The sequence below is a fragment of the Ursus americanus genome, chromosome 32 (assembly GCF_024610735.1).
Source record: "Ursus americanus isolate L20-20 chromosome 32, mUrsAme1.1.p, whole genome shotgun sequence".
Classification (NCBI taxonomy): domain Eukaryota; kingdom Metazoa; phylum Chordata; class Mammalia; order Carnivora; family Ursidae; genus Ursus; species Ursus americanus.
The window spans coordinates 7264779-7288485 of record NC_142158.1 but is presented as its reverse complement, the minus strand read 5'-3'; the positions used below and the strand labels follow the sequence as shown (position 1 = coordinate 7288485).

General features: G+C 40.2%; 1 long non-coding RNA gene across 1 annotated transcript in view; it reads left to right on the top strand.

The window, feature by feature from the left end:
- The first annotated feature begins 2161 nt into the window (after nt 1–2161).
- Nucleotides 2162–23707, top strand: part of LOC123801594 (uncharacterized) — a 37784-nt gene continuing 16238 nt past the window's right edge. Inside the window, exon 1 of the long non-coding RNA XR_006782266.2 lies at nt 2162–2382. This is a non-coding gene — a long non-coding RNA (uncharacterized LOC123801594). The remainder of the gene's footprint in view (nt 2383–23707) is intronic.

The window sequence follows — 23707 nt, the reverse complement described above, 5'->3', positions numbered from 1 at the left end:
GATGACATCTGAATCTGTGCCTTTGTTGGAGAAGGGCGAATATCATCCAAGTTTATCCCTTCCTTGGGTACTGTGACTCAGCCCTATAGATGGTGGCACTCCTTACATCCTTTAGAGTTCTCTCTGCATCTTAGCAGGTAATCCCCTTTCACTAGCTAATGATTTTTAAATTTCCCTCTTCAAAAATCAGTTAAATTTTTATACACTAACAATGAACATTCTGAAAAGGAAATCAAGAAAACAATCCCATTTATAATAACATCAAAAAAATAAAATACTTAGTAAGTTTAACATCAGAGATTAGAGACTAGTACACTGAAAGCTGCAAACATCACTGAAATATATTAAAGAAGAACAAAATAAATGAAAAGACATCCCATGTTCATGGACTGGAAGACTTAATAAGTTGAAATTAGACTTAGGACTTAAGTTGTTAAAATGCCCATTAAATAAAAGCATTCTACAGATTCAATGTAATTCCTATAAAATTCCAATGGCTTTTTTTTTTTTTTTTGCAGAAATAGAAAAAAAAATCCTAAAATTGATATGGAAGCTCAAGGGACCCCAAATAACCAAAATAATATTGAAAAAGGAAAAGTTGGAGGCATCATACTTCCTGATTTCAAAACACATTACAAAGCCACAGTAATCAAAGCACTGTGGTAATGTCATGAAGGCAGACATATAGACCAATGGAAAATAGAGAGAACCCATGAATAAACTCTTCTGTATATGGTCAAATGACCTTCAACAAGAATGTCAAGACAACATAATGGGAAAAATACAGTCCCTTTAACAAATGGTGTTAGGAAAATCGGATATCCACATGCAAAAGAATGAAGAAATGAGTGCTGCTTCCCAATTGCAACAGGCCCTTTGCTAGTAGGATAGGCTATCTCTTCCAGTTGACAAGAGCCACTACTAATGTTATTTAGGAAAAAATATTTAACAATTTTGGAGTCATCTATCTTCCTCATTCAGGTTGGGCTTTGACAGCTATCAAAAGAGAGTGTCAGTGTTCTGTGGCAATTCTGATGTGAGGTGCTCGCTCTTTGTCCCCATCTGTAAGTTCTTCGGTGCAACCCCAACAGAAAAAGAAATGATGGGGTCTGCTCTTTCCATGGCTGATCTCTACTGTCAAATATTAATTCAGTGATCTGCTCCAGAACATTGCTGGGGGTTGATTTCAAGCTTGCAGGTTCATAGTTTCCAAAATTCAGCCATTATACTTAAGTAAACAAACACGATCTTTGCCCTCTCCTTTCCTCTGGTAACACTGCTATGATTCTCCATGAGTTAACATAACAAAATGACTCTGAAATCATATTTCCAAGTTTTAAAAATAAATAACCTGGATGTTCATCCATTCTTAATTTAATAGCTTGCTAAAATTTCTGAAATAAAAATTCCCATATGTAATATTCCATATAAAATACTGAAACATCTATAATCCTCAATTACTTATGGTTTAGAAAACATTAGGTTATTTTCCTTATAAGTGCCAAGTAATCATAAACTCCAATAATCAACTCCAAAATACTAATTTTGCTTAAAACCCATAGTAAGCTGACCTGATCTGGGAAATCTAGAATTTTTTGTGCTCTTGCTCTAATATTTGTGTGCCCTGGTGAGTCCTCACATTTTTCTATGAGACAGAAAGATAAAATAAAACTAAAATCAGCTAGTGATACCTGGCCCTTCCTGACCACTGTCTGTCCTGTGCAGGTAAGTGTTCTGAGATCCTATGTTGATACATGCCTGCCTTTAAGAAAATTCGATTGCCAGGTCCCAAGCAAAGATGTATTAATCTAAGTTATATTAGCAGTTATGACACATCATCCTTTCTTTTCCAAATTTCCCCCATTTGTGCTTTCAAAAGTTGGCTTTGTGCCTTTGCATAACATGTCAGGGCCAAGAAGTTGCTCTGAACTCATCTGATCTGGAAAGATAAGATAACCTGTCAGATTTGGATTTTGCTGCCTTTACAAAATGTATGTATGGGAATGAGTGGCACCGGTGAGAGTTAAAAAAAAAAATTTAATAAGTGAAAGACTCTGAAGGGTGAAAAGTTGAACATGTCAAGTGGCAGGGTTTAAAGAGCTCATGCCTGGCATTTGGCTCTTACCCAGTTCCGAGAGCTCACACTGAATAATCAGTAGATTCAGTCGTGGTAATACAACAATGCTGCTCATTTCAAATGGCTCTTAGTTGTGAGAAAGCAGGAGCCTAGGGTAGCCTCCTCAGAAAGAGCTTATTTCTTCAAGCGATATGTCAGAAGATGAGAAAGAAAAGGTAGAAAGGGGTGAGAATTGAGAGGAAAAGGGGGGTGGTAGTGGAAGAAGGAAGGAAGAGAATGAAGTCCCAGCTGTGGTTTCATCAGTGGTGAGTAATGCCCTCTTCAAACCCTCTTACTTTGTTTTGCTGTGCTGAGGGAGGTTCAAATATGCGCAAATACAAAAATTTTTTAAAAGATACTGCTACATAAACTAAAGTCGTTTTTGGAGACCTGGTGAAGGACACTATTTTATAGCAGGAATTTTAGTTCTCCTATCATAAATCCAAAAGAATCAAGGTCTTGTATTTACTTGGCCTTGGTTGGTCTGTGATTGCAGAACAGCTGTGATATAAAATTATGCCCTCAAACACATATGCTCTAAAGTGGTGGGATCATTGAGTTCACAAAGGAATGCACTTTATAATGATTGAGTTTGCAGTCCCCAGTAGATACAAATATGCACTGGATAGCAAAGCACTAACATTCACAGAGTAAAACCCACAGGAAAGGCTAGAGAAATATGCAGAAACTCACTGATAGTAGAAGGCTCCGTTCATTTTAGATCAAAAGGACAAATGCACACACACACACACACACACACACACACACACACACACAAGATCTAAACAACAAATAATGAAGTAATTACTATGTATCAAACTCTGTACCTAAAATCAGAGAATAACTCTTTTTTTTCCAAATGACTTAGTAATAGTCATAAAAATGGACTCTAGTCAGCCAGAAAGAAGACCTCAATAAATATTTTAAATTAAAATGCAAAAATAACACTTTCTGATCATAATATAATAAAATGAGAAGTTAATAATAAAAGTAGAAACTAGAAAACAAATAAACCAACTATCTATAAGTATTTTTAAGTCTTAATTCTTCAGTCACTGAAAAATAAAAATAGCAGAATGTTTAGAAGGCAACATGTATCAGTCCTATGGGGCACAACTAAAGCAATGCCCAGAGAAAAATAGTAGCTTTAGATGCTTATATTAATATACAGAGTATATGGAAGATAAGCAAATTCAAAATACAGAGTAAGAACATGGAAAAAACAACAGAGCGAATTTAAGGAAAACAGAAGGAATTTGTACCAATTAAAACAAAGGATAAATTAAAAAACAGCAGTAATACCAATAAATGGCCCACATTTTGGTTTGGTAAAACTCAAATCAAAATACATTGCAGGGGAGAAATACTAATATGAAAAATTGGAAATGCAAACGCAAACACAGAGTAATTTTTCAAAAAATTTTTAAGTGATCTCTATACCCAATGTGGGGCTCACATTCATAACCCCGAGATCAAGAGTTGGATACTCTACCGACTGAGCCAGCCAGGCACCCCAAATTTTTTATATCAATAAGAAGCTAATTTCAAAACTTCATAAAAATAATTGTGTATTAATTACCAAAAATGACCCCAAAATTGAAAAATCCACTCAGATCAGTTAACATAGAGGACATAAAATTAGTGCAGCTCTGTTCCCTTAAAATGCACCAAATCTGGACAGTTTCACATAATTCTACCAAACCCATATAATCTGTTTTCAGAGCATTCATATTCTTTTTATACAAGTAACATAACATTGATAAGGAAACTTCCTAAACATTATCATATAACAGAAAACTACAGGCTTGTTTCATGTATGAATACCCATGGAGAAACTCAACACACAGCTGTACAAACAGGGCACATAGCCCTGCTGAACCAGCGTGCCCTAGGGACACTGAGGCAGCATCCGTGGTGATGTAGGGTCCCTTTTTGTCCATCACACTCTGAAGTACTGCCTGGAACTCTGGCAGAGTCAGAGGTGACCCTCCAGGGCAGGGATCCTGACTCCTGGGCTGAGGGGCTTATATGCCACATTACTATATAAGCACCAGCTCCTTGCCTGGTGTGATCGGGACCAAGATGCAATATCGGTCTGGTGCGGTGGAACCTTGGCTTCAGCTCTATCCTGTCAAGGTTCATGAACTGGAAAGGGGAAACATCAGACCCTCCTCCGGTGAGAAAGGAATTGGAGTTCAAACCTTGCAGCCAGAAGGATATGAAGGAACAAGGTAACAGCAGGATGTACCATATCAGCATTCAGGTTCAGGGAAATGCCAGGCCCTCTGATCAGGAGGCAGATCTGAGCCTTGCAGTTGACCAGAATGTATGCCTTGTACACAGTACGGGTATTCTTTCCAGGTAGTTTGAAGGAGAAGCTCTTTTGGTAGAGGCCAGGTTTCTGGAGATCAATCTTGGAAAAATTAATCCTTACTTCTCAAATAGTAAATAGAATCCAAAAAAATATTGAAAGAATAATGTGCCACAACCAAGTACGCTTACCCCCAAGAATTTAGGATGGTTCAATAATAGGAAATCTATTAATATTATTCACCACACAAAAATGTCAAATGAAAAAATACATGGTCTCCATAGAAAATTTAAAAATTGGTAAAATCTTAAATCCATTCTTGATTTTAAAAATAATAATTTAGGGGGTGCATGGGTTGCTCAGTCAGCTGAACGTCTGACTCTTGGTTTCCACTCAGGTCATAGTCTCAGGGTGGTGAGATCAAACCCTGCCTCAGGATACACGCTCAGCAGGGAGTCTGCTGGAGATTCCCTCTCTCCCTCTCCCTCTGCCCCTCCTCCTATGCATTCTCTCTCTCCCTCTCAAATACATAAATAAATCTTTAAAAAAATAATAATTTAGGATGAGATGAATTCTTTGATAAGGAGATTCCTTTATAAGAAGATGCAGAAACAATAGATGTCCTTTATCATCATTATTATTTAGACTTGTTCTATAGACATCGGAAATTCACTTAGATAAGAAAAAGAAATAAAGACATAAAAATTAGAAAATGGAAAGTATAATTACCATTTGCAGATGATATTGTTGTTTTACTAGGAAACCTAACAGAGTCAATCTAAAATTATTACAAACAATAATAGAATTCAGCCAAATGGCTGAGTAGAATATTTCTATAATAAGCAAGCTTTAAAAATGTGATGAAAGAAAAGACCTCATTTGTGAAAGTAATAAAAAAAAATACCAAGAATATCATGAATAAGAAATTTGCAAGACCTAAATGCTACTGAAGGACAGAAACAAAGACTTGAACAAATAAAAAGGCATTTTCCCTAAATTAATCTATAAATTTAACATGGTCTCAATAAAAATACCAATGGGACGCTTTGTACAAATTAAATTAATTTTTTCAAATTAATGTGAAAAACAAGCATAGCCAAGAATTTATAAGCAAGAATTAGCATGACTTGACATTGAAACATATTAATTATAATATGGCACATAAATATATACATTAATGAAATAATAGAATATGCAAAAATAGAGCAAAAATAATACAGAAATATAGTGTTTGGAAAATGTAGCACTTAGAATCAGTGGTACAAAGATGGATTATTCATTAACAGAATAACTAGACAATCACTTATTAAAACCATAGGTTAAATAACTATCTTATATGTTATAGCAAAATTATTTTAAGGGAATTATAGATTTAAATGTGAAAAAAATGCCAAAAATACTAGAAAAATGCACGGGATTTTTTTTAAATCTCAGAATAAGAAAGTCCTATTTAAATATCCCATAAACCCAGAAGACAAAAAAGAAAAGAAAAGATCAATAAATTTTATTAAATACAAAATGTTTATGCCCAGGAAAAAAACCTTTCACAAAAAACCAAAAATCTGGGGGAAACAGTTTAACTCATAACACAAGGATTAATTTCCCTAATATGTAAAAAGCTCTCACAAAACAATTAGAAAAGATCAACAGACCAATGAAAAAAACCGGCAAAGACTATTATTAACAGAATTCACCAAAAAAAGGATATATAAGTGGCCCTTAAACATACTTAAAGATGCCCAGTTTCACTCAAAGCAAGATAAATGAGAATTAAAACTATACCAAGATTCAATGTTTTGCTTACGAATGTGGCAAGGATAAAAATCATAGATAACACCCTGCCTGGTGAGAATGCAGGTGAAGAGAAATTCTCATGTATTGCTGCTGTTAGTATCAATTCATACAGACAGAGCTTCGGGGGGGGGGGGGACATCTGGATATATCTGGGAAAGTTAAAAATGCATAATCTTTTTGACTCAGCAATTCCATATCAGATATATATTCTACATATAGAGTCAAGCACATGTAAAGTTATGCATGTACAAAGATAATGGCAGATTGCTTGTAATAGCAAAATAATGTAGCCGGCTCAATAGAAGACTGGTGAAATTAATTTGATCCATGGTTGTACTGCTTAAAAACAACATCTGTCTGTGCATTAACATAAACAATCTTAGAAACATATTCTTAGGGTAAAAAAAAGAAAGCAAGCTGCAGACCAATGTGTTAACAATTTAGCACAAGAAGAGGAAAAGATGCAGGCGTATTGGCTTCTCCATCTGTGGCCTATCTCTAGAACACTTCGAGTAACAAGCTAGTAGCAGAGCTTCTGGGTGGGGAAGCTGGGTGGCTGGAGGACAGGGGTGGGAGAGACTTACTTTTCACGGTAAATGTGTTTTTGTAGTGTGTGAATATTTTAACAAATGGATACATTTCCTAAGAGAGAAAAGACCCAAGCATTTGCCTCTTTTGTTCTTTGTTCTCTGCTACGTCAATGAGGAAAACAGCTTTAGCAGGGATGTTGGGAGAGGGGGTGTGGGAAGAGATGCCACAGGTAATGGGAAATATGGGGGGGGTGTCAGTGGAAAACATATCCATTAATTTAGCCAAATATTCTCCTACTCTTCCTGTATTTATTCAGCACTTTGAGTTTGCCAATATTTCATATACATCATCTCCTTAGCGGTCACACAACCCTGTGTGTTCATTACTCACAGCACTTCCACTTGGAGCAGAGGAGCCTGAGGTGGCTGGCCCACCCTGCCTCTCTCTCCGCCAACACGGCGTTTTGTGCAAGTTGTTATGCAGGGAAGGAGCCCAGGAGGAGAGACACAAATGAGAGATGCGCATAATGAGACTAATGGCCTGGGGCCTACTCCTGTCTACTCATCCTCGAGGAGATGGACATCAGGAGACCAAGTGCACAGGGAGCACAGCCTGAGAGGCCTGGATGATGAGCAAAGACCAATGGTGCGTGGACACTCCACAGAGTCAGAATCCCTGCTCAGCCTTCATAGCCCCAGGGCTCAGAGAAGGCGAGGCTGGAGAACCACCTCTGAGACACTGTTATGAACTGAATGTTTGTATCCCCCCCAAAAATCATATGAGGAAGCCCTAACGGCTGGTGTAGCTGTACAAGCAGACATTATTCTCTTGCTCTTTGGGTCATTACCCTTCGCAGATATTACATTTTGTACAAACTGAAGGTCTGTGGCAACCTTGAGACAAGCAAGTCTCTCGGTGCCATTTTTCCAAAAGCATTTGCCCACTTGGTGTCTCAGGGTGACATCTTGGTAATTCTCACAATATTTCAAACATTTTCATTATGATTATATTTGTTATGGTAATCTGTGATCAGTGATCTTTGATGTCACTATTGGAATCATTTTGGGGCACCACGAACTGCACCCTCAGAAGAGTAAACGTAACTGATAAAAGTTGCGTGTGTTCCAACCGCTCCACTGACCAGCTGTTCTCCCATCTCTCTCCCCCTCCTCAGGCCTCCATAGTCACTGAGACACAGCAAAATTGAAATTAGGCCAATGAATAACCCCTACACAGGCCTCTACGTGTTCAAGTGAAAGAAAGAGTCACACATCTCTCACTTTAAATCAAAAGCTAGAAATGATTAAGCTTAGCGAGGAAGGCATAAGCTGACATGGCCCCAAAGCAAGGCGTCTTACACCAACCAGTTACCACGTTGTGAACACACACACATACACACAAAATTCTTGAGGGAAATTAGAAGTGTTACTCCAGTGAATGTATGAACGATAAGAAAGCAAAACGGTGCCCAGAAATAAACTTATGTTTATATGGTCACTTAATCTATGACAAAGAAGGCAAGAATATACAATGGGGAAAAGTCTCTTCTACAAATGGTGCTGGGTAAACTGGTCAGCTATGTGCAAAAGAATGAAACTGGATGACTTTCTTGTGCTATACACAAAATTAAGCTCAAAATGGATGAAAGACCCAAACGTGAGACCTGAAACCATAAAACGCCAAGAAAACATAAGCAGTGATTTCTTTGACATTGGCCATAGGAACATTTTTCTAGATATGTCTCCTCAGGCAAAAGAAACAAAAGCACAAATTAACTATTGGGATGATACCAAAATAAAAAAAGCTTTTGTGTGGTGAAGAAAATCATCAATAAAACAAAAAAGGCAACCCCCTTAATTTGAAGAAAATATTTGCAAATGATATGTCTGATAAGAGGTTAAATCCAAAATATTAAAAACATAGAATTCAACACCAAAAAACCCAAATCATCCAATTAAAAATGGGGAGAAGACCTAAATAGACATTTTTTCCAGAGAAGATATATGATGGTCAACAGGCACATGAAAAGATGCTTAACATCACTCATCATCAGGGAAATGCCAATCAAAACCATCATGAGATTATCACCTTATACCTGTCAGAATGGCTAGAATTAAAAAAACAAGAAATAACAAGTGTTGGCAAGCATGTGGAGAAAAAGGACCCCTTGTGCACTATCGGTAGGAATGCATATTGGAGCAACCACTCTGGAAAACAGTGTACAGGTTCCTCAAAAAACTAAAAATAGAATTACCATATAATCTGGTAATTCTACTACTGGGTATTTACCCAAAGAAAATGGAAACACTAATTCAAAAAGATATATGCATCCCTATGTTTATTGCAGCATTATTTACAATAGCTAAGATATAAAGGCAACACAAGTGTCCATCGTTAGATGAATGGATAAAGATGTTATACACACACAATGGAATATTACTCAGCCACAAGAAATGATATTTTGCTATTTGCAACAACATGGATGGACCTGGAAGTTATAATGCTAAGTGAAATAAGTCAGAGAAAGACAAATACCATATGATTTCACTCATATGTGGAATTTAAGAAACAAAACAAGTCAACAGAGAAAAAAAGAGATTAAAAAAAGAAACAGAGAGCTGAGGGTTGGCAGAAGGAAGGTGGACTGGGGCTGGATGACATAGATAAAAGGGTTTAAGAATACACTTGCTGTGATGAGCACGGAGTAAAGTACAGCCTGGTTGAATCATTATATTGTACACCTGAAACTAACATAACACTGTTTGTTAATTATATGTCAATTAAAAAAAAAAAAGCAAAACAGCCTAATTGCTGATGTGGAGAAAGTGTGAGTGGCCTGGATAGAAGATGAAACCAGCCACAACATTCCCTTGAGCCAAAGCCTCATCCAGAGCAAGGCCCTAACTCTCTTCAGTTCTGTGAAGGCTGAGAGAGGTGGGGAAGCTGCAGAAGGAAAGTCTGAAGCTAGCAGAGGTTGGTTCCTGGCTTTAAGGCAAGGAGCCATCTCCGTAACATCAAAGTGCAAATGTAAAGCTACAAGTGCTGGTGTGGAAGCTGCCGCAAACCATCCAGAAGGTCTAGCCAAGGTCACTAATGAAGGAGGCTGCAATGCACGACGTATTTTCAATGAGACAAAACAGTCTTCTATTGGAAGAAGATGCCATCTAGGACTCTCCTAGCTAGAGAGGAGAAGTCAATGTCTGCCTTCAAAGCTTCAAAGCACAGGCTGACTCTCTTGGGGGCTAATGCACCTGGTGACTTGAAGTTGAAGCCAGGGCTCATTTGCCATTCCAAAAACCTAAGGCCCTTAAGAGATTTTAAGAATTATGCTGTCTATTCGGCCTGTGTTCTATAAATGGAGCTGGGTGACAGCAAACCTGTTTACAATATGATTTACTGAATGTTTTAAGTCCACCATGGAGAATTACTACTCAGAAAAAAAATTCCTTTCAAAGTATTACTAATGGTTTACGTATATGTTGTTTGTTTATGTATATGTTGTTTTGTTTTGTGCTGAACCATTGGAAAATACATCACAGCCATCCAGGTACTTTAGCTGAAGTACTTCATGCGTTTTTCCATGTAATCACAACTCCAATTTTACACCTAAGAAGAATAGCAATAAGTTCATAATGCCATTTACTAAATAGTCCATTCGCAAATTTCTCGAATTGTTCCAAAACACATTTTTATGTCTACTTTTGTTTTTCTTTACCTTCAATTCAGGTTCCAATCAAGTTTCATACATTTCATTCAACTGATTATTTCTTTTGTCTCTTTTCATCTGGAGTAGTTCAATCTCTTCTTTCCATGTTTTTGTAGGGGTTTTGGTTTGGGGGAGTTCAGTTTGTTTTTCAAGTACGCTTCACCCCCAGCATGGAGCCCAATGTGGGGCTTGAACTCATGACCCTGAGATCAAGACCTGAGCTGAGATCAAGAGTTGGAGGCTTAACAAACTGAGTCACCCAGGTGCCTCACCCACATTTCCGAAGTCATCTTGTAGAATATCTGGATTTTTGTTGTTGTTTACTTATGAGCAGAGGAAGTCTAATATTTTCTGAAATATATTCATGGACTTTCCCGCCTTAGGCACTTTAGAATTTATCTGTCACTACAGGAATTGGAGCTCGTACAGAGGGTATTTAAAAAGGAAGAGTTAACATTCCACTTGTGACATCCAATATATTTTTTTTCCAGTCCAGCAAAATCTAGATTTGTCAAGAGACATGAAGAATTTCTAAACCCCTCACCTATCCTTTTAGTACATCATTGAACAAATCCAAAAGACCCAGATCATAGAGTTTTTCCATGGGGGGGGGAGAGGAAACCCATTCTAAGCATGGGGAAGAGGCCATGAGGCTAGCAAGCCAAAGGAAGAAGTAGGCGCCTAGGGAAAGTGGAAGACCAGCCCTAGAACCTAAAGAAGGAAAAGAAGGCGATTGAGATGGAGGGATAGGTTTGGTCACCAAAGCCCTTTTCCTCCACCCTAAAGGCTGCACGTTGGGGAGAGGAGGGCCTGAGGAGAGGGGCTTAGAAATACCCAAATAGATAAAGAGGATGTTGAGAATAGAATCTGTCCTTGCTCCACTGTTGGGACACTTAGAGGAGTCCCCAGTGCCGAATCTAGGTCACTTGATTCAAGTAAAATTGGTACCAAGTCATGCCAGGTAAGATGAACAAACTAAGCATAGATGCCCAATTCTCTTTTGGCTCCCCGTGAGGTGCATGGCCTCCAAGAGTTCCCATGTGCCTCACTGAGTGAGGAAGAAGACTAAGGGACTGGCAAGAGAACGGGCTAGCAGGGGGTTACTGTGGTGGAGGCAGATTGGCCCCTGGCTGACTGAGGGTTGGAATGTGGAGTGCCTAGAGTTAACTGTGAGGGAATCTGAAGACAGGACCATTGCAAACAGAGGGAAATGGCTAATGCTCCCAGAACCAGTGGGAGTCCTGCCTGGACCAAGGCGATGTCACAGGCTCCATAGGTTCGCAGCCCTGAACTTCAGCCGAGGAGGCCAGCAGTTCACCTGTTGAGCCGACTAAGGAACACCACCCTGCAGAAGAGCCCCAGGACAGCACAAGGACTCCACATGTGGGTGCAAGCCTTTTCTGTCACTCTGGGGCCGTATAAACCCTTTCCCAAATACCCAGACAACCTCCTGGAGAGACCAAGGGTAGGAATTTGAACACCTGAGCATTGACCCCAAAGATACTTGGTTACCAAAAAAAAAAAAAAAAAAAAAAAAAAATCCTGTTTAACTTACTGGATTGAAATAAATTTAAATGGGAATTGGACAGAAGTTTGTTTTTTTTCTCTGCCATCTGTAAAAGTCTCATAAGGAAGATCAAAGCAGTTATAGAAAAAGGAAGAATATTTTCTTTGCCTACCTGAATGCAATCTTTTTTTTTTTAATCATGCTGACCTATATGTTCATACATGTTAGGGAAAAAATAAAAACAAACAAAAAAAGACGAAAATTATCTTAAGTTTTTTCAACTTCCCATTTCTCAGCTCCTCATTCAGTCCCTTCACTTCTACCCGTGATTGTCCCCACACCCTCATCCTGTCCCTTGAAGGCCCTAGTAAGTCTGACTTCAGTAAGCACTGTCCCAGCTTTCTTTTCTTACTAAGCCCCTGCTCCAATTGCTCAGAGAAGCAGAGACCCTCTCCGTGGCCTGAGGCAGCTGTTTTCACAGAAGAGAATGATATGACAAACCTGGCTGCTAATACCTATGACGTAGGATAAGTGATTGATAGCTCCTAGATGTGTAATGTGGGCAAAGATTCTTTGCAAAATAAAAGAAAATGCCTAGAGTTGTAACCCAAAGAGGAAATCTTTAGCAGGAGAATTTCAGAAGTCATGGCTACCAGTTGGGTCCTCCAACCAACTAGTACCCAGTGTCCACCAGTTCTATCTCATAGATGGCTAGGTTAGCTGAGGTCCACACAGGAAGCAGATGGCAACTCAAAGGGTTTAACTGGAGAAGGTTTAATGAAGAGATTATTTCCAGAGGTTTGGACAGGCGAGAGGGTAGTCGGTACTACAGGAACGGCAGTGGGAAACGGCCCCCGCCTGAATGGTAAAGCGGAGAGTGCCCTTCATGGAGGACACGGCGACCCAAGGCAGGCAGGAGCAGGGCTCCCAATGGGAGACACGGGCAGTGCGGAGCCACAGCAGGTGGAAAAGCTCAACCACTTTCTGCCCATCCTCGGATATACCACCAGTGCTGTCCACTGGTCATGCCCAACCGGATGCCAGCATCCTTGGGTGCAGAGCCGGCTCAGAAGCGTGGAGAAGGAATCCCCGGCTGTGTGGCCAGTGGAGAACCGCCAGAATAGCCACCCTCTGTACCTGCGGCTCCTCCGACCCTCACAGACAGCATCTTTTTCTTCAGAGATGATACTACTCACAGTGGACTTTCCAGAGTTCACGCTTACTTCATGTTTACGAGGACTGACAGAATTGACTCTCTTGTCAGGGTATGAATTAAAGTCACTCGGAAACCGAAATATAGACAACTGGTACATTACTAAGTTAATGAAATCACCTAAAGCATCTCCAAAAGTAAATTAAACATTTTTTAAAAACAAAAAACCAAGAGGGCATTTTCTAAGGGGTGGACAACACTGAAAATCAGGGTTCATATGATGTGTTCACAAAAGACAAAATGCACTGTAAGATAAATTCCATCATCTAGAAAACAGGGTTGCTGTACTCCCTGCAGATATCACCGGCATAAAGACAAAATAAAATTATGCTTGTGAAAGCATTTGTAAAAAACCAGGCAAAATAAGTTTATATTATTATATTTATATAATATATTATTATAATGTTATATAATATTGTATTATATAAAAATAAACCTACATTATATTATAGATTCAGAAGAAATTTTTTAGTTTACTTTTGTTTAAAGAATATTTATTAAGTACGTGCCATGGGCCGAAGCTTTCAAATGCATAAACTTAAAAAGTCTCAGCTCTCAAAAATTTATACTCTAGTAAGTACAGGGGTCAGCAAATTGCAGTCCATGGGCCCAAGCCAGCCCACGGCCTGTTTATTTACAGCCTGTGAGCTAAGAGTCATTTTTAAAAATCAAAAGAAGAATAATATTTTATGTAAAAATTATATGAAATGCAAATTTTAATGTCCATAAATAAAGTTTTATTGGAAAATGTCCACACCATTTGTTTACACATTGACTATAGCAGCTTCTCACTATAACCACAGAGTTGAGTTGTTCAGACAGAGACTCTGTAGCCCGCAAGTCTAAAGTAGTTATTATCTGGCCCTTTACAGAAAAAATGTTGCTGATCCCTGGTCTAGCAGAAGATGGATCTACAAACAAATAACTACAACAAGTTCAAGTCCAGCACATAAGGGTGAAGTCAGGGCAAAAAGTGGGAAAAGATTATATCTGCCTGTAGGAGCACAGGGACGGGGGAGGAGAGCCAGGGAGACGTTATGAAGGATGTGGGGTTGACCGTTAAGAGCATATTGGTACGATCCATGCAATAATGATGAACGTACCCACCACCATCAGCAGGACTTCCTCCAGAAATTGTTTTTCCAATGCTGGTGGTGGATTTATACAGATCCCAACAAATGTTTGTCCTTTTCCCTGGCTGACCAATGCCAAGCACTTGCTAGACTGCTAGATTGACAGATGGCCTGGGCATTTTAGAGATACTGTATCTGGCCATGTTATAACTGACTCACTCAGAAATTGAAGCCATGCCAACCTTAATTAAGCAATTAAATGATTAAGTAATAATTAAAGCCTCATTGCCACTGTATTTCCATCAACTCCACTAACACAGAGACAAATGGGAATTCTGTGGTTGCAAATGATTCAAAGATGAAAAATAAGATAACGATTGGGTTGAAAACCAGGGTTCTGTAAGTGAGAAGATAACTCTGTGAGAAACCACAGCCCTGACTGGAGGACAGATCAAGAAGCTAAAATAAACCCTCAAAGGGAGTCAAGAAGGACAGACCCCGATAAACAGCATGCCCCCAAGAGCAAGCTCAAGCGAGCATCTTAGGAAAAGAACGCGTCAGAGCACATAGCCATCATGCAAACTGATACAGAAATTCATTTCCCGTCCCCAATTCCAAAAATGAAATGAAATGTTACTCCCTACAGAAGTAAGGGGGCCATGCCACTGACTTATCTGAAGTAAGTTATGAGAGCCTTTAACACTGAGTGCCCCTCTTCCTTCTGCTTCCTTCGCATGTTAGGAGCCGTGGTCTTGGGCTCTCAGCCCACTATGGTGACTGATGCTAGTTAGAAATAGTGTCCCCTGCTGGAATCTGGAAGGTTTCCTAAAGAAGAACAGCAGGAAGGTAATGACTTGTGCAGGGAGGATGTGGAGTCCCCCAGGGGGTGTGAGTGGCAGCCCCCACAACTCTGGCAGGTTCAATCATAAAAGACCCCAAGTATTTGGAAAACTCCCAATTCTTCTTGAGCTCTGCCAGCCTTTCCACTGTCTGGGTACCTGGCAGAGAACTAAGTTCCTGGACTCACAGCTGGCCAGCAGTAAAGTGGCCTAGCCCCTGCCCCCCGCACCAATTACTAGGGTATTTTAGTCCGTCTTTCCAAGTCATCTGATAGGAAAGAGCTGAAGGAATCTTGGCACAGATCGTAACTTAATTTCTGTTTTCTGGAAGATACATTCAGTATACTCTTCAGGATCCACGGCACTTTGCTGGGGATGGTAAAGAAGCTTCGCTCCGACGCGGTCCTTGCCTACAAGGAGCTGGCTATCTGTTCGCACAGGGATAGCTCTTCTATGGAATTTTACAGATTTGCAGTGCTTACATTTCCCGTAGCCTCACTGCAGTGCTGCGGCCAGATTCTTGTAGTACCGCTTTACCAAGAAGAAAACTGAATCTGAGGCAAGATGCTTTAGCTAAACAGTGCTGGGGGCCAGGGTAGGGCCCGGACCTTTACAGGCCGAGCCCTCATTATTGCATTTGCTGAACAGCTTGGAGATGCACTATGTTTAAAATCGTTGACTGAACCCAACACCTTCCAAATGACACCTATCCCAAGACAACAAGCTTTTTCTTTAAGGAGTAAGGACTAGATCAGGAATAGATGAAATAAAATTCTGCTGATTTTGAAAGTGCGCACGTGTCTGAGTATAGGAGTCGGATGTGGGTGTTGGGGGGGGCATCTAGGTGTGTTTTGAGTGCCCGCGTGTTAAGTACAAGTGCACAAAGTGACCTACCAAGAAAAAGGAGGGAGCGGGAAGGAAAGCAAGTTACACGAAGCATAGAATTCAGTGCCCCAGGAATTCAGAGCAGATGGATCATGGAGAACTTCTCAGAAAAGGAGAATCTGAAGTCCTGAGGAGCGGGGGGTTCAGAGCGATGCAGCCTCTCCATCCGTGACAGGAAGGCCAATCCCTCAACTTGTCAGTTTTTCATATGTGTTCAGTTCAAGCATGAGGAATTTTTTAGAAGCCGCTGAAAAAATGCGTGTTTATAAACGTAAAATGAGGGCACTATAGGTTATGGCATGAGTTTTATTTACAGTTTCCCTGGGACAGTTTTAATCCTATTGGCCTTCCTTACATTATCCTTCAGAGAATTTTTATTCGTGAAAAACAGCAAATTGTTCATCTCTGAAACACTAGATAGTTTTGTGACTCTGAGACTATTATGAAAATTATAAATGATAAGGAAACTCTGGGCCAAATTTTTTACACGACTCTCCAAGAATTATATAGGATGGGAATCTGACCCTTTGAGAGTTAAAAATGTTTCTAAAGACAGAGAAGACTTGACCCACTGAAGGCAAAGTGCATTAAATCACATCAGTAGTGCAATTATCTCTCAGCAAAGATCCGTGGAGTTGAAGTTCAAGCCAGGGGTCAGGAAGATGGTTGGGGGAAACAGGGTCCCCCTTGTTAAAATAAAGCAATTAGTTTAATATATACTGTAGGGAAAGGAGAGAAGGGAAGGGAAATTCCCCTTGTCAACTGTTGAACATTTAGAGTGCTGCTTAGAGCAACAGTAATAAGGCGTTCTTCATGAAAAAATTGGCCATCTACCATGTCTAAATGCAAACATGTGTGTTCTTTATTTCTTTAATTCATTTAAACTTCTGTTAACTGGGAATATTTTTATGTGCATTCTCAGTCGTTCCCTTTCTCACTTGAACAAAAATGTGTCAGGGGACAGGAACGGTGCCCATGCAAGTACATTTAGATACCATAAAATATTTAACAGCTCTTTCTAGTATGGTTAAGCCCCACCAAATGGCTAAACAAACTTTAATTTACATTTCACGGGCTGGAGCATTCAAAGGGCCATAATATTTTGCTGCCACTAATTTATATCTCTTAGAGAGACATTAAATTTAAAGTGAGCCATTTAGAAGTTCCCAAACCCACATTCCTTTTTGTGAAATAAAGATCTTTGTTTCGAGGAGTTTATCCTTTGCCATAGGGAGGGAGCAGCATTGCTCTGATAGTTTTGAAGGCCTTTGCTCCTGGGAGATATTTTTTAAAACAAGCCTTGAAAATACACGATTTTGACCCAAATGGGATCCACAGTTTGTCTGGCTGAATGAAATAAATAAGCTTCCAGAATGAAACACATGACAACGTAGGTGATTCTCAAGAATATTATTTCAGAGTTTTCAGCTAACCCGAAGGCCTCACACAAAAGAGTATGATCTACTGTATGACTTCATTTATCTGAAGTTAATCTATATTGAAACAACAACAACAACAACAACAACCCAGAATGGCGGTTGTCTGGGTGAAAGGAGATCAGTCGGGAGAGGGCACAAGGGAGCTTTCTTAAGGTGAAAGTAATGCTTTATATCTTGATATGGGGTTGGGGTTACACATTGATTTGCCAAAATTCAGCAAATACGCACTTAGATGTACATTTCACTTAATGTTAATTTTACCTCAGAAGAAAAAACACATTGTAAACAAATATAGAATTCGGGCTCATGCTGTAGTAAAGGAGAAGTTTATGGATGCCTGTAATTTACTCTGAAATTCATCCAAAAAAAAGACAGATTGATGAATGAAGAGATAAAACGAGGAGAGTAGGAAATGAGTAATGGTAGGATCTAGGTGGTAGGCATAGAGGTTGTCCTGTAAAATCCTGCCAACCTTTTCATAATAACATGAGAGTTCTCATAATAACAAGTTGGGGAAAAGGTGAAAGGAGGTACTATTAACAATTAGGCCAGAAACACAGGCAGGGTTGAAACCAGTTTAGCCAAGCTAGAACAAATAGTCACCCCACGTTCAGGTGTTCTTGAGTCTTCATTTAAGTACTCCTCAGGTCCACTGTCATTCAGCCAAGACAGGTACGTCCTCTGGATAGTCTTAAACACTGTTTAAGTCCTCCCAAAGCTGCTAAAAAGTCACACAGTCTGCCTTCCTCTAACATAAAAGCTATAGAATTTGTGCAGCAGAGAGAGGATATGAGAGCCAGTTCTGGGCTATGAGATATGAGTGGATGTTGGGGCAGAGTGTCCCAGAAAGGTTTTTAAAGAATAAAGTCTCCTTAGGCCTGCCCATTTCAGCCTCTTGCCCTTTTTCCTTCTTTCATCTTCTTTCTTCCTTCCTGGAATATAGTGCCTGGAGATGTGGCAGCCATCTTGCAGCCATGAGGATGAAAACCCCCACACCAACAATAGCAGAGCAGGAAGATAGATATTAGCTCTTCGTCAGCTACACTAAGATTTCTTGTTACCTAACTCAAATAAATTCCTTATTTTTTGAAACAACGTCAGGTTTTCTATTACATTCAGTCAAGCACATGACTAACTAATATTCAGGGTCTCTGAGATTAGTTCTCAAAAAGGTTTTGCTTTAATTCACCCTAACTTGAGCAGTGAATACATTGTGCTGAAAACTTTGAATAGGAAGGAAGAAAGGGGAATGCCACACAACTAAAACAAACAGAGTCATGAAAGCCAGGTGTACGGAGGACTGAACTCAAGTCAGTATGTCTTCCTGTTCTTCTACCATCCTTAACATTTTTGTATTGAATTTGTTTAAAAAAAAAAAAAAAGAACAGGCTTCATAAGAGAAGTTGTCCCAGAGGGTGTGATACAGCACCCTGGGAGGGGCTGCAGAAAGAACAAGGGAAATTGTTGCCCGACAGCTAGCCCTAGGGTTACACCAATTGTGTGTTTGAATATACATGCGGACTCCAGGTGATTCTTTACCCCAGCTTCTGACAACCACCCTCCGCCCTCCGTTCCCACCAGGGAGCTGTGCCTCGGAGCCAAAGCCATGTGGACTTTCAAATGCCAGGGGTCCAAAGACAACTACCGTGAAATAACGAGTCTAGGAACATCTTGGTGACAGTGGTGGGGAGTGAGTCCCAACTGAACAGAAGGCCAAGAGTCACCAGGTTGCAGTAAACTAGGAGAACTGAGTTATGACACAGACATTGCTGCTACTTCCCAACCCCAGGTCCTCAGAACAGGTTTAAATAGCATAATAATTCGCACAGAATGAATTCACAGGACATGAAAACGTAAAGGAGATACGGATCTGTACCTTTCTTATGTTTCCAGAAACATCTGGTTTCCTGCCCATGGCCTATGTAAAACTTTAATTTGCTAAATTTTTAGGAAGGATGATTTCACTTAGCATTGGTATGGAGGACACTTGAGATAAGGCCTTTCAGCGTCAGAGGCTCAGCACCTCCATGTCATTCTGATAGTGTTCACGGCTCCACGTTTGAGCGAGGCAGCAGCGCGGAGCCGGGATACAGGCCCCTAAGGACGGGAACACGAGCAGAAAACTGTAGGGCTGTGTCGCTCCTGAGGTCCACATGGCCAATTTCACTGGACACTCGCTTATTACCAAACTTAAAAAATATTGTAAACATCTTTCAAAGCCAAGCCTTGCCCCACTCCAACAACTAACACGATGTGAGTGGCCTGTGAGTTTATAAATCTGGAAGTCACATTCAATCACTAGCAAGAAAGGGAGTTTACTTTCATGGCCAAACCTGTTTTCTGCTTATGACAGGATTTTTTTTAAATTGCTAGTGAAAATTGCAATGGCACAGATGGAAAATTACCAGGCAAACACTGACTATTTCACTTTGTGGTGATTATTTTGCTCTCTTCTGTTTTTGAAAATAGTGGCTTTTTTTTTTGAATAAAAAAAATTGCATTTTTCTAGTATTAAAATTCTTGCCCTGTGTTGGCTACACACACAGGTTTGAAACAAGCCATTTCATTTCAAGGAGTGTCCCTATCTGAAACAGACACAAGTGGACATGATCGTATTTATGTCTCTGATTTAATCATTCCCGCTATTATTAGAGCCTTTGATTCTCGTGGTTTGGGGTATTTACACAACTACACACTGGACTCACGTGGGAGCAGCTTAGTGCGGCATGATGCAAACATCTGGGCGTTTGGGTCTTTGACATAGTTTCCCCCTCAGCACGCACGCTCAGCATCCTGCAGACAGGCCTTCGATTACATATGTCATCCCCATAAACCGGACACTTTGCCACCCACTCTCAGCAAGGTGTTAAATACAAAGAAACACTGTCTGACGTCCAAGGTTTTAATTAGAGAGGCAATTCAAATATATTTTACTGGGGGCTCTTTAAATGCAAAAGGGGATTCTCTGAATTAAAAACAAACGTAAAAACACATACAGAACTTCAAAAAGTCTCTTTTCCCAATTGTTCTTTTTCTTTTCATGTCTCAGACACCTGTCGACTTCTCCTAAATTTCTCTCTTACGTCTGTCCAAGCCCATTAGAAAGACTCCCTCAAGTCCATCTAAACTGAAGCTTGCCTTTCTCTCTGCCTGTCTCTCCCTTTCTCTTCTCCTAAAACTTGCTGGGAATCAATGAGCTCTACCTGGACTCTCTCTTCTGCTACTCCATCATTACTTCACCCCTGCGCAGTAGGGGCTCTGAAGTAGAGCGGACTAAGACAAGGGGGCAGTGGGGATACCGATGGGAATAAAGATTCCATGGTTGAAGGGAATATAGAAACATTCAGAATGCCTTGTTAGACAAATTCCGCCCTCTTCTCTAGACAATCAGAACTAATAGTAAATCTCAAGATTGGTAGATTTGAATCCAGTTCCCTCATCCAGCTTCCTCTTCTACCCTTGTGCTACACAAGGGGTGGCTGCCTGAGAACAAACGGGAACATCTTCGCCACTCCATCGTATCTAACAAAAAGCTACTCTCTTCAACCGTCAGGAACAAAGGAATAATCACGATCACCAAGGTCTGGGCAGATTGTTTTCAGGTCTGTCTTAAGTCTGCCCTTTGGTGAAACCTTGCATCAGCTGAACTAAAATAACTTATTTATAGTCCTATGTATAACTCAGAAAAGCAAGGACTTTTCTTGGAAATAATCCACAACCTACAGAAAATCTGTGAGTTGTGTAGGGTCTACCACAAGAGTGCATGTATGTGTGTGTGCGCGCACACATGTGTGTTTGCCACTGGAATATACAGGAGCCACCCAGGAAGGTTTACTCAGCAAGTAACTTAGGTATCATTTGCCTCATTTACTCTTCCAGTTTCTCCTGTGCCTGGAGCAGTATAGACACATGATTAAAAACACAAAATTGAGTCATGAGACCCTTGGAGTATCATATTTTTAGTTTCTTATGACAGAGACAAATCATTGCTAGTGTGTGAGATACGCCAGCATGGCGTGGGGGGCATCATGATATTGAGGGCCCCTCTTGTTAAGCACTGGCCGTGGGTCAATTGCCCTCGGTTGACTCCACCATATTTTCTCTCATTACGTGCTGTTGTGCAGCCAGTGGATCTCCGCTCTCCCAATCTTTCTGTCACTAATGATTGGCCTTCATTCTGGCAGGTTTTTAGCTTGAAACTGAATACTTTTGACAAGTTCTACAAAGATGACAATTTAGCCAAGGGGCTCTTTTGTCAATTAAAACATTTTATCCCACGATTGCCATTAGGGGCTTTCCAGGGCTCACGAGATTCCTATTGCTGTCTGGATTTCAAGAATGAAGAGGAAAAATGTTAGACCTTCTGAAGTCATCCCTTCAATCATAGGAAAGGCAAATTCTTTCATCTAACATTTAAATGCTTGCCCAGAAAGAAGACATACATGGAAGAAGGGCATTTCCCCAATTTCTCCATGAGTGATTGTCTAGTGACTTAGAATTATCTAGACAGCCAAAGCAAATACAGCAGACCTAAGACACCATTTGAGGTTCGAATTGTCCAAATTGGCTGTCGAAGCAAGCTGCTAATTCAGAATGATTCTAATTTGCAAGAAAATTGTTGAAACTTCTGCTTCAGCTGTTGAAAGCTGGCCTCAAGTTTCTTAATATTGCATTATATGGAAAATGAGCAGACGTGTTTGTGAACCATCATACACTTATTAGTGTGTAGGGTGGCTCGTTCCAGCCTACTTCACAATGAATTGTTCAGTGTAAGACTCCAGGCTTTGTTCTGGAGGTCATTTTTTGAAAAATTACTTGTTTTACTCAGGTCATATTTCCTTTGTTGAGATGATTTAAGAACTTTAATAAACTGTAATCTGAAAACTCTCAGGATGTTCTCCCTGCTCTTCTGGGAAGAAGACACATAGATGAACCCAGGGCTGAGACTGAATTATGTTCCGAAAATCCAAAGGCCAAGAGGTCTGGTCACTCCTCAGAGCCAGAGTGGCTGATTTACAATATCACCAAAGGCCCTACGGCTGTGTGATCACTTCTCGTTTCCAGTGCCTTTGTAAATTTTGTGTAATTTCAGAATGTTAATGCAGATAGGGTATGAAGTGTTGGCAACTACTCACACATCAAGAAGAGCTACCCAGGGGTGCCTGGGTGGCTCAGTCGTTAAGCGTCTGCCTTCGGCTCAGGGCGTGATCCCGGCGTTCCAGGATCGAGCCCCACATCAGGCTCCTCCGCTATAAGCCTGCTTCTTCCTCTCCCACTCCCCCTGCTTGTGTTCCCTCTCTCGCTGGCTGTCTCTATCTCTGTCGAATAAAATAAATAAAATCTTTAAAAAAAAAAAAAAAAGAAGAGCTATGCAAAACTCAAACTTCCTCTTGCTAAATGCCTCTGGATAGAAGTTAATTTTCACCTCCAGCAAGTTGGGAAAATGATAGATTTGCTGACCTATTCGTTTAACTTACTAACTTTCTACACAAAACTTCAGGTGTGTAATGTGAAAACATTTTGGTGAAAACCCACAGAAATCATGAGGAACTACCTGAAAGGGACATGATACACTGAGCTGAATTACTTTGGATTTCAAGATAGCCCGACGTTCTCCTCGGACTTGGTGCTCTTTAAATTTGTGAGAATTTTTTGTCTCAGAGAGGTCCCCAAATAGGTCTCAATGTACAGAGCCAGCCGCACACACACCTGGGGCAAGAGAAAAAGTAAGGAAGGAGGTGAGTCACTAGAAAATTAGGAAATTATCACATACGAATGAATGCCCTTCTGTCAGTCCTTTTTTAAAATGATGGAAAAGGGGACGTTAAGAGGTCTGATTGAATATTTTCAGAATTAATTTCTGCAGAATCAAATTTTATTGATGATATTATAGACCCATTCATCGGATGACTTTTTAGCATAATCTGTTGGGTTTGTACGTCCAAGGATATTCTTAGCACAACCATTTCCCTATTTCTTATCCTGTTTAAACCAGAGCAAAGAGTGAGCCGTAGTGACTGAGTTACACTCAGGGAGTGAGCAGCCGGGCCATTCATAGGCATGGTGGCCACAACAAAAGCCATTAGCAATTTCCTGCTCCAGTAGGAGTTCACTTATTATTTATCCTTTCAATCCAAAAATATGAAGAGCAAAACCAGAAATTGTCCCTGCCTGTGTGGGGGGCAAGGACAGTCATTCAATGATCACACAAATATATGCTAAAAGAAGAGCTTTAGGGAGCTCTGAGGTCCTCCAACAGAAGGTTAGACCCAATGGGGACATTGGGAAAGTAC